This window comes from Desmodus rotundus, chromosome 12, assembly GCF_022682495.2.
Source record: "Desmodus rotundus isolate HL8 chromosome 12, HLdesRot8A.1, whole genome shotgun sequence".
Taxonomy (NCBI): Eukaryota; Metazoa; Chordata; class Mammalia; order Chiroptera; family Phyllostomidae; genus Desmodus; species Desmodus rotundus.
In genome coordinates, this window is record NC_071398.1 from 61,455,772 (window position 1) to 61,468,143 (window position 12,372).

Genomic DNA, 12,372 nt, shown 5'->3' on the forward strand with positions numbered 1-12,372 from the left:
ATGGGTGCTAACAGAAACAGTGGGGTTGCTTGTGTGTGCCTTTACTCTATTTGGCAGGCTTCATTCATTCCAGACAAGTCTTGCCTTCTGCCTTAGAGCCAGGTAATTTTCCATATGTTTTTAAGTTTGAGTTATTTGCCTTGGTCATTGTTAAAGTCAGGCCAATTGCTGTGAACTCTTTCAATACTTGCCAAAAAATAAACAGCTGTAATCTACAATGAGCACCTAACATGTTTACTCATTCATTATTTAATGATACTTTTCCTTGTTAACTGGGCTTGATGGCTTGGAGGGAAGCTGGGAGGGAACCCAAAAATAATGAAGTCCTAAAGGGACTTCCAGTACTGTTGGGAGACGTGCTATAAAGCTGTGAACTGTCGAGTAATACGAAGAGCAATTTAAGATGAGAGTACAAGAGCTATCACAAGGCAGCACTTGATGGATTGCCAAGTAATTGGGGCAGACAACAGCACTGTGCTTCTAAGGTATTATCCATTGATTTCAGGAGATTAAATGGGACTGGGTGTCGCTCAAGGGGTCAACTGATTCAGAGAAGGCACCAGCGAAAATTTCCACCCAAATGCAATGAGAACATTCCCTGGACAGGCAGGCTTTGGGGAAAGAGGGAGGGAGAGGGGAAATGCTAGTGTAGCTTGAATTCCATGACGTAAGAAGAAGAATTTTATGGTTATGAAACAGAAATAAACTATAGTTACAGTCTCTCCAGGACTAAGTAGGAAAAATCAGAGACACAGACCTTTGTTCATTTCTTAAGAAATCTTTATGGAGTCTATTTTGTTCCCTTCTCCAGGGCAGGAATGAATGCAGGGGCGACCCCAATAGCCACGGCCCCTGCTCTCCTGGAGAGACGCACACCCAGAGACTGCCCGGCCGCCCTGAAGGTCAGTAAGGGTTTCCTAGAGAAAGTGATGTTTTTATTGAGACCTGAAGTTCAGGCAGGAAACAGCTAATTAAGGGGGCTTAGGAGAGCTGGAAAGATTGTTCTAACCAGAGAAAGCAGCCTGCCTCATGGCTCCACAGTGAAAGAACATGTGGTCTATTTTGCAAAAGAGATGTTTAGGTGGCTGGAACCTAGGGTTTGAGGCAAGAAGTCATGAGTGCTGAGGCTGGAGAAAGAAGCAGGAGCCCGATCATGGGGGATCTTTGGCTTTGGAGGTAAAAGCAGGGCCTGGGGAGAAGAGGAGAAAAATACGTTCTTGAAGAATTTTACTGGGGGGATGGCTTGGCCTTTGCACTTAGGAAAGGTCTGTGTAGATGCCGTGTGAGGACTAGATGGCGAGGGGCCGGTAGCCAGTCTAGGAGGCTGCGACAGTGTCCAGGCAAGAGGGGAGGGTGCTGAACTGCAGCAGAAGCCCCGCAGATGCAGAGGAGTGGGCGGGTTTGTCGGACATATAAGAGCCAGGTGTGCAAGACGGCTGCTGGGCAGAATGTGGAGGGCGAGAGGGGGGAAGCGGGGAGCACGCTCCCACCGCACTGCAACAGCATGCTGTCTGTCACTGATTCACTGAATGGATCCACCTGGGCGTGGGCTCTCCACGTGGTTGCTTTGGCTGGGTGATCTACATACAGAGGAGTACACGCCTTTCCACCCCCGGGCCCCATCACTGCGCTCGTCTTTGTACACTATATCTCATTTATCTCGGGAGACCTCACCTAAATCCCAGAAAAACTCACATGGGGGCGGGGGGGGGGGGGCGGTGAAAGGCAGTGAAGGAAGGATACCTAGAGGATTAAATATGGCCATTTTATGCCACTTGCTTTATTTTTTGTTTCCAAAGGGCACACTTTTCCCTGCCTCTGGCCAAATCCACAGTATGGATTCCCTTTCCAAATCTGTCTGCTGCTGGCTGCGACAAACCAACGCTCCCCAGGGAAACCAACAGATAGTTCTCTGCCCTGTGGCTGGCAGGGAGGAGTGGACCCTCGTTACTCAATGGCGAAGAAAACAGTATCTCCTCCCTTTCTAAGTTGCATTCACAATCCCTTTTCTAACAGATTGGAGGAGGGAAGCGTGGAAGGCTGGCGCTGGCTCTGGGCAGGGGAATCCCCTCCCCCCACTCAGCTGAAAAATCTGTCAGAGGGAAAACAAATGTAGCAGAATTGTCAGCCCCAAGCTAATGGAGCTGTGTAGGTGAGAGAGGAGCCAGGTGCCTGACAGATGGCCCAGCTTCCAGGGGACAGAGAGGGCACCTGGACCCCAGCACAGGGAAGGGAAATCATGAAGGTAATTAGGCTCCACTCAGGCTCAGGTAGAGACAGGCAGGGGGAAGCTTTGGGGGACATCTTTTTGGATAGATGTGCTACCCGTTATCTGAGGGAAGAGCCTGGTTTCTCTAACCCGTCCCCTCCTGCCTCAGACACCAGAAGAGGAGGCTGTGAGTCTGCAGCGGAAACGGCCGCGCTGCCGGAGGCTTCAGTTTTGTGTGTCTCTGACACCGACTGGCATCCATTCCAGGAGAGCCTCCCCCGCACGCTGGGGTGTCGGAGGCCCTTGTTTCCATCTGCTTTTCAAAATCATTCCTCAGAAGTTGGATTCCACTTGGCAGGAGACTCTTGCCGGCAGCGGTGGTGACCATAACGAGGACTCCCCCATTTAGGATCTGTGTCTCATCCTGGGGCACTTCTCAGAGGAAAGCATCATTAGCCAGGCTGGAAATGGCTTTCAAAGTTTCCTTTGCTCAAGCGGAAATCAAGAGGACAGCACCGAGGAGTGGGGGGAGGTGCTTGTGTCCAAGGGGAAGGCTCAGACCATCCTCCTGTGGCTACTGTGTCCCCAGCACTGCCCAGGGGTCAGGCACAGGTCCTCAGTATCTCCTGGGTCACTTCTCAGTATGTCACAAAAGTGATGGGATGAGAAGACCGTGTCGCAGCAAGTGGGAGTGAGAGAATAATAACGGATCATTCTCCCCTCCACTTTTGAGCTGTGGTGCGGGCTTGGGAACTTCTCGAGGTTTAATCTGTGACTCCCAACTTTACTTCTTGTCTCAAATCAGAGACTGAGCCCAGGTGTGTGTGCAGGAAACCCAGAAGGTGGATGGAAGGAGTCTAGATGCTCTCTGTATACAGATTTCAGAGCCTCCCTCGCTGCTGTGGCTCAGTGGATTGAGTGCCAGTCTATGAACCAGAGGATCACCGGTTCAATTCCCAGTCAGGGTACCTGCCTGGGTTGCAGGCCAGGTCCCCAGTTGGGGGTGTGTGAGAGGCAACCACGCATTGATGTTTCTCTTCCTCTTTTTCTCTTTCTCTTCCTCTCTCTAGAAATAAACAAATAAATTTCTTTAAAAAATATTTTTTAAAAAAAGATTTCAAAACCCTAACACCATTCTTCTCCAACTTTGGTGTATTATCAGTCATTGGGAAGATTTATTTTTAAAAGGTAGATTTTCAGGGGTCTCTGAATCGGGGTCTCTGGGTCAGGGACAGACCACCTGTCATTTCAGCCAGCCCTTTGCGGGCATGATATACATGCAGATGTCTGAGAACCATTGCATATCAGCATTCCATCGGCACCTGAGAGGAAGCAGAGTGTGGGTGTGTGCCGCATGTCGGCTCGGAGGGCTCCCACAGAGGTGTGTGGGTGGGGGAGCCTCAGGGCCAAAACAGGTGCAGCCAGACGCCGCCCACCACTGGAGGGGCAGGGGCAGCTGTCAGGCCAAGGCAGCAGAGAGCGCAGGTCTGACTCTGAAATGCCCTCGCTGCTCAGGAAAGCTCCCTGGAGAGCTGCTGGCTCCTGGAGCAGGAGATAATAATTGCATTGAAAATTCCAGAGAAGCAGAAGGCTTGTAGAACACATCGGAAATTTTAATCACTTTCTCTGAATGGCTGTGATTAACATTCTTTCTAGCCCTTCCTGGGTGTGTCCTAAGCTTCCCTCATTCCAGCTGACAGGTAATTAGAGCTCTGGCTGGGGCTGGAGGCACAGGCTGCTCGAGTGACAAAGTACCTGTGGGACGCTGTGCAGACTGAAGCCTGCAAATGGGAGGCGCTGATCCTGTCCCCACGGTCCACAGTCCTGTCACCCAGGAACACCCAGAGCCCAGAGCACCCAAGTCACCGCGCACCTGCCCTTCTTCCCATTGCCCAGGATGCTTTGGTGCCTTCCCCCCTGTGAGCCCCTGCTGTTTCCTCAAGGCTGAGCTCAAATGGAACTGCTCCAGAGTCTCCCCATGCCTCTGGCAGGATTGAACACTCCATGCCCACCTCTACCAAGGCCGTTTGCAAAAGGAGGCAAAAACCTCTGGCAGGTGGTAGCTGCTGGATAACTGGTCTGTCCCTTTATCTCATCATTTCTCTATTTGTGCGTCTGTCTCTGCTTCAGGATAAGACTTGAGCTCATTCTTCTTGGTATTCTCAGTAATGATACAAAGCCTAGACTAGTCAGTGCTGGGACATGTTTGTTGAATGAAAACAGTATGTCTCAGCCTGAGACTGGAAGATGTGAAGGGGAGAGCAATGACTGGCCATCCTAGAATGCCTGTTTATCTGAGAGTGCACGTAAGAACCCTCTGGAAGGAAGTGTTCTCATTTCAGTGCAGAAGCTGCCAAGAAAAACCCTGGCCAACATGGCTTTTCCTAAAGTCACTCCATCCCGGTTGTAACTGTAGCCCATTACGTTGTATTTGTTTATAGTTCAAACCTTAGTTTTTCCATCTGCAGTGTGGGCCGGGGCACATCATCCATAAGGCTGCCTCCCTCCTTCTCTGATACATCTTTAGAAGAAGACAGCTGTCACTGGGGGCGGGTGTGTATAGCTCTTTGGAAAACAGAGCCATTTGTTACATGTGGCAAGAAGTGTGAAGGGCAGGGCTTGCGATGGAGCGAGAGTGAAAGAGAATCAGAATTGCATTTTTTCTTCCTCATCTTCCTCTGATACCACACTCCTCATTGACTTCTCTGCCCCGCAAGTAAACGGAGAGAAATAGGAGAAGAGCCCCCACCTCACTACTAGCATATGACCGATTGCCTTCTCGTTAAAGTGGGACCTCAGGCCAACTCACTGCTGGCACTGCCTGGGAGCATCTTAAAGATGCAGAATCTTGGGCCCCACCCCAGATCGACTGAATCAGCAATGGAATTTTAATAAGATTGACTCACCTGCATTAAAATGTGAGAAGCACAGGCATCAAGCAGTCTTAAAAACATTTGTGAAAGTAAAATAAGAAACAGGGAAGAATAGATGCAGAGGATATTAAAAAGATGTTCTACCCATCAAGGCCTGGTGACAAGGAAGAAATTTTCACAGGAAAATAACCAGAAATCCACTGTGGTGAGGTGATGGGGAAGAGGGGGGAAGGTTTCTGTTTAGATGCAGAATTACTCAGGGTTTTGACAGAGAAGAGGAAAACACCCATTGACGGGCTCAGACCAACATGGGGCGCACACCCTAGCATGATGACGGGGGAGCCCCAACAGAGCGTGGAGGGGAGGGGACAGCCCTCCTAGTCCTGCACAGCAGACCTCCCATGGTGTCCATCCCCAAATCTACCCAATCATTTACCTGCTGGCAGGGGGGGTGCGGGGGGGGGGAGTCAATGCATTCTAGTGTGTTTTACAATGGATCCCTCTGTTTTTATTTAGTTGGGGTTTTAGACTGAACCTACCTCCCCCACCAAAGGTTGAGACGGTTGGGTAGTCTCCCTGCAAAATAGGAAGCATGCTTGTACACGTGTGTGTGGTATACTTGTGTGTTTATATATGATTGTGCATGTCTACAGTTGAGGTATCACTGACATACAATAAAATGCACGGGTCTTCAGTGTGCAGCTTGGTGAGTTTGAATAACTGCGCATGCACACACTGTGTACATACCAAGCAAGATGCACGCAGCCATCACTCCAGACTTCCCATGTGTCCTTTCCAGTCAAACCCCTCCTCCCACCTACCTCAAGGGAAACCATTTCTGATTATGATCCCCTCGGATGAGTTAAGCCCATCCTTGGACTTCATAAATGGGATCCTCCAATATAATCGTGACAATGCACTCTACTGTGTCTCCTTCCAATCAACATCACATTTCTGATGACTTCCGGCCAAGATGGAGGCATAGGTGGACACACTGTGCCTCCTCGCACAACCAAAAGCTGGACAACAACAAATTTAAAAACAACAAACAACCAGAACTGCCAGAAAATCAAACTGTATGGGAGTCTGACAACCAAGGAGTTAAAAAAGAAACACTCACCCAGACCAGTAGGAGGGGTGGAGATGGGCAGCTGGGCGGAGAGGACTCACGGCAGAGCGGTGGATTGCAGACTGGGTGGTCCCACATTCACGTGCAGATAAACTGGGAGGAACAACTGGGGAGCGAGACAAACCCACAACCCAGGTTTTCAGCACAGGGAAATAAAGCCTCAAACCTCTGACTGAAAACACCTGTGGGGTTTGCAGTGGTGGGAGAAACTCCCAGCCTCACAGGGGAGTTAATTGGAGAGACCCACAGGGTCCGAGAACATACACAAACCCACCCACCTGGGAATCAGTGCCAGAAGGGCCCAATTTGATTGTGGGTAGTGGGGGAAATGAATGAAAGCCAGCAAAGAATGAAGCAAGCAGCACTGTTCCCTCTCTGACCCCTCCCCCACAAACAGCGCCATAACACAGCCACCTGGGTTGCCCCACCCTAGTGAACACCTAAGGCTTCACCCCTTACAATGTAACAGGCAAGCCAAGCCAAGCCAAAAAAAAAAAAAAAAAAAAAAAAAAGGCTCAAATGAAAGAAGAGATCAAAGCTCCAGAAAAAATACAACTAAGTGATGAAGCGATAGCCAACCTATCAGATGCGCAGTTCAAAACACTAGTAATCAGGATGCTCACAGAATTGGTTGAATTTGGTAGCAAATTAAATGAAAAAATGAAGGCTATGCTAAGAGAAACAAAGGAAAATGTACAGGGAACCAACAGTGATGGGAAGGAAACTGGGACTCAAATCAACGGTGTGGACCAGAAGGAAGAAAGAAACATTCAACCAGAACAGAATGAAGAAACAAGAATTCGGAAAAATGAGGAGAGGCTTAGGAACCTCCAGGACTTCTTTAAACATTCCAACATCCGAATCATAGGGGTGCCAGAAGGAGAACAGGAAGAGCAACAAATTGAAAACTTATTTGAAAAAATAATGAAGGAGAACTTCCCCAATCTGGCAAAGGAAATAGACTTCCAGGAAGTCCAGGAAGCTCAGAGAGTCCCAAAGAAGTTGGACCTAAAGAGGAACACACCAAGGCACATCATAATTCCATTAGCCAAGATTAAAGAGAAGGTGAGAACCTTAAAAGCAGCAAGAGAAAAGGAGACAGTTATCTACAAAGGAGTTCCCTTAAGACTGTCAGCTGATTTCTCAAAAGAAACCTTACAGGCAAGAAGGGGCTGGAAAGAAGTATTCCAAGTCATGAAAGGCAAGGACCTACATCCAAGATTACTCTATCCAGCAAAGCTATCATTTAGAATGGAAGGGCAGATAAAGTGCTTCTCAAATAAGGTCAAGTTAAAGGAGTTCATCATCACCCAGCCCTTATTATATGAAATGTTAAAGGGATTTATCTAAGAAAAAGAAGATAAAAAAATATGAACAGTAAAATGACAACAAACTCACAGCTATTAACAACCAAACCTAAAACAAAACCAAAACCAAAAACAAAAAAGGAAGAGCAAACTAAGCAAACAACTAGACCGGGAACAGAATCACAGAAATGGAGATCACATGGAGGGTTATCAGCGGCGATGAGGGGAGGGGGAGAGAGGGGGGGAAAGGTACAGGAAGAAGCATAAATGGTAGGTAGGAAATAGATAGGGGGAGGTTAAGAATAGTAAAGGAAATGTAGAAGCCAAAGAATTTATATGTAGGTACCATGGACATGGGAGGGAGTATGCAGGGCAGAGGGGAATAAAGGGGGGGAAATGGGACAACTGGAATAGCATAATCAATAAAATATATTAAAAGAAAAAGGAAAAAATATCACATTTCTGAGACCTGTGTGTGTGATCACGGGGACCAGCCACATGTTGCTTTGTGTCGCCAAGCAGCCCTGCGCACGTCTGTGGCTGGTCTGACTGTTCTCCCGGCCGCGCACACTAGGGGCGCTTACAGTTCCTGGTTCTTCTGAGTCAGGCTGCTCTGAGCAGCCTTGCAGAAGCTGTCTGTGGACATCAGTTGTGTTTTATTTCTTGGAGATAAGTACCTGGGAGTATAATTTCTAGGTCATAGATAGATGTGTGATTAAATTTATAGGACAGCCAGTTATCCAAAGTGGCTGTGACGTGTCAGCTGCTCTCATCACTGATGACTGACAGTCTGACTTGTCCCCTGGCTTCACCCCGCGAGTCGATGTTATCAATCTTCTTGATTTTTAGCCATTTCAGTCGGAATGAAATGGTCCCTCACCGTGGTTTGAATTTACATTTCCCTGATGACTTGTGAGTTGAGCATTTCTTCACGTGCTTATTGGCCATTTATATATCTCCTTCTGTGAAGTATCTGTTTAAAACTGTTGCCCATTTTGTAAAAGTTGTATTATCTTTTATCGTTGACTCACAGGAATTCTTTACATATTTTGAATATGTCCTTTGTCATATGTATTGCAAATATTTTTGCCAGTCTGTGGATTGCCTAGTCACTTTCTTAATGATGATTTTTAATGAGCAGAAATTTTTAATATATAGAAAATACAATGGTTTTTTGAAAATATTCATGAAGTAGTATTTTTTCTTATGTGCCTAATGCTTTCTGTGTCCACGGTAACCTGCCTTCCTCAAGTTACTGGTGAACATACAGGATTCTCACTGAGGGGAATAGGGAACCGTCCCTCTGCCCTTACCAGCCATGTGACCTCGCCAAATGAATCAGCCTCTCTGTGCCTCTGTTTCCTCCCAGATCACAGATCAGCTGATTACTAACAGGCTGGAATAAATAGATAAAGTGGAATCATCTGTGACAGAGACATCTGTCTCAAAGGTTGTTCTGAGGATTGAGTTAGGACTTGTCAAGTGCTTGGACTAGAACTTAAAAATGTGTTTCCCAGTATCCTTGTTATATTAAAATAAGAAGACAAATAAAGGCTCATTTAATCTTTCAAACAACTATTTACTACATGAGTCAGGCAACCATGCTGGGCATTGGTTTTACCATCTAAAGTCTGCCATTATATGCTTTCAAAATTTGATTAGCACCTAGTATGTTCTACAAAATTTACAGTCACCTGCTTCGTTCCTGCAACAGTGTATCAAGAGCTTACTATGTCTCAAGGACCCGGCTAAGCCCATTACACATAGGATATTATTTAACCCGCACAACATACCTCCAAAGACTCCAAGTTTGAGGGAATCCAAGAGTGGACTAGTCGGCACTGTCCCCGCCTCTGGGTCTTCATGAAATAAGGGTTGCTCTCTCCACTCCCTGTCTAGCTTCTTGCAGGACGAACTGGGTCAGCCTGCCAATCCATGCCTCTGGAAACATTGCATATTTGATTTTTCAGCTGTCCGGAATTGATTGAAGGAGAAGTTTCCAGCCGTGGGTGGATAATAGACTTAAGCAGAGGCTTTGCAACCAGTGAGAGCTGGAGTCCTAACTCTGCCTTTTACTAGCTGTGTGACCTTGAGCAAGATCGGTACCATTTAGTCATCCCTTATTTTATTCATTCAACAAATACTCAGGAGCACCTGTGTCCTAGGCTCCGAGGAAACGGTGGGGAGCAAAAGTAACATCAGTGTCTGCCCGCGTGGACCTTGCATCCTGGTGGCTTTGCGGCTCAATGTTTTTCATTTAAAATGAAAAAGGATGATAGAGCCTTCTCATCTGGGGTGATGTGAGGAACGTGCTCAGCATAGTGCCCCCGGAACATATTTAACACATACAATGTCATGAAAAGTGTCCACACCTTCCTGAATGTGATATTTTTCAAATATTTCTCAACTGACATAATAGTGTAGCAGAGTTGCCTGACAGAATATCAGTGGTTTCTAGAATATGTGGTGCAAAGGTTTCTGTCCTGGTCTTTTTTCCAAAAATAGCCACCTGACCAAAAGATGAACATAGAGCCAAGACCACTTATTATAGCAATTTAAAACTATTTAGTCCTGGCTGTTGTGGCTCAGTGGATTAAGTGCTAGCCTGCAAACTAAAGGGTCACTGGTTCAATTCCCAATCAGGGCACATCCCTGCGTCGCGGGCCAGGTCACCAGTAGGGGGAGCACATCAACCACACATTGATCTTTCTCTCTCTCTTTCTCCCTCCCTTTCCCTCTCTAAAAATATATAAATAAAATCTTTTAAGAACATATTTATCGTAGTCTGCAGAATAAATTGAGAGGAAATCTAATTTACCTCTTCAGTGAAGGAGCCAACATTACTGGCTATTTAATTGTCTACTCTTCATTGGTTATCCCAACCCTTCAGAGAGCTCTTTTAGACAAGATTGAAGGTCAGCATTTTTCCTTTAAGCTTATTCTAAACCCAAATATTGTTGCCCTAAATCTGACCATACATATAATAGTAATAGAGAGAGTAAGTGATTAAAGATGAATAAGATGGCATTCAGAGTAGAAAGTACCTATATCTGTAAATGTGTACTCTGCCTTCTCTCTTGTCACAGCGGGTGCACACCACCTCTGTCCCATAAAACAGCAGCCCCTTCGATCTGATTCCATCTCTTCTCTCTGCACTGTAACCATGTCCATGGTCGTCTGTCTCTCCCTTGTAGACTATACTCTTAGAATCAAGAACCAAGTTTTACTTTTTTTTCTGTTTAGTTCATATCATCATGCCTGGCACATAATTGGTTTGCAATGTATGTTTATTGAATTGAATTAAAAAGGCATTGACTTCCTCTCAAATCGTAGGTTAACAGATTACTGACAGGCTAAAATTAAATTAGCCTAACTGTCATCTCTTTGTTTTAGAGAGTTCTAAAAATATAATGATGATGACAAAGTCTTTTAAAAACACTCTGAATGGAATTCAGCTGAAGCTATTCACAGACTTAGGTTTAAATCTTTTTTACAAACAACATGTCATCTTAGAAGAAGAATGTTATCATAGCTTCCAGTGAAGAAACATTACTACCAAGATCAGGAGAAGTTGGATCTGCCTGTATTTGGTACAATTCCAACATGAAATGGTTTAAAATACCCTCATTACTTACCACATATTTTTAGCTAATTTATTAATACAGCTTGGCATAAATATTAGATAATCCGGTTGTACATTCTCTGTTTGTAACAAAAAAGAAAAACATTCTATTCTATTTGAGGAATATGATTTTGTCATTTTAAAATGAGTGTCACTATATAAAGAGACTCGAGAAGCTGCTGAAACTTTTGGTTAATTATTTCAGGACGGTCAGCAAACGGAAAGATAATAAAAAATGGAAGAGTAAAAATTCATTCTGGAGGACTGGGCAGCAGGGATATGGGGTAAAGAATTGGAGGGTAGAGTCACTCAGTGATATTTATAGAGCACCTACTGTGTGCTGGTCACCATCCAGGTCCTGTGACAGAGAGGTGAACCCCGTGCTTGTGGAGCTGACATTTAAGTTGGGGGGCGCTGCTACAAAGAGGTTTTAATATGCTGACCCTCAAAGGAAAGGGTCTTCACCCCTTGGCTCCCTGGGACTTCTTGGCCCAGTGCAAATGTGCTCTCAGGCTCTTTCTACCTACGAGCTCCACAGATTCGGGGAAATTAGGAGGGAAAACATAGTCAACAATGCAACAGATGCTGCTATTACCTTCTTGAGGGCATGGAGTGCCTACTGCTCTTACATGTACAGAAGCAAAGAGGCTACTTACGTAACTCCTCCCTGGACAGAAAGCTATGTCTCAAGGCGACTGTGTCTACCGATGCTGAGAATTGGCTGGCTGTTCCCCTGCTCAAATTATAAAATAAATAATAACCATAATAGATAAAACACATACCTTCTGTGCCAGAGGTATCTCTGGAACACGATGACCTCTGAAGGATCACAGTGGCAATTAAAGGAGGTAATGGGAAGTGCCTCCCGTGGTGCCTGGCAGGAGGTCAGCATTCAACATGCGCGCACACACACCCCCCACTTCCTCAGCCCCTTTGGAAGAGGTGCACCACCGGCCCTGCCTCCGAGAGAACATGCAAATCAGTCTATCATTCAGCACAGGCTGTCAGCTCTGCTTCCTGCACATCTGGTGTGCAAAGTATGTGAACCCCTCTCTAATCAACAACTCAGAGTAATGGCGTTTCCGACCCTCGTCACAGAATTCAACCAGGAATTGATGGCAGCACAGCTCTCGCCAAATGCTTGTTGGGGGCAGGAGATATTTGAGAGAAAGTGTCTAGTCGATATGTTAACTTACATGCAGTCTTCTTCTGAGCTTTTTCTTGGAGTTAAG

General features: G+C 46.1%; 1 long non-coding RNA gene across 1 annotated transcript; it reads right to left on the reverse strand.

The window, feature by feature from the left end:
- Window positions 1-690: 690 nt before the first annotated feature.
- LOC123480759 (uncharacterized) lies at window positions 691-12,053 on the reverse strand. The gene is made up of 3 exons (XR_006656866.2): window positions 11,923-12,053; window positions 9,312-9,459; window positions 691-3,275 (listed from the first exon to the last, which is right to left on the reverse strand). It is a non-coding gene; the product is annotated as an uncharacterized lncRNA (long non-coding RNA).
- Window positions 12,054-12,372: the final 319 nt, after the last annotated feature.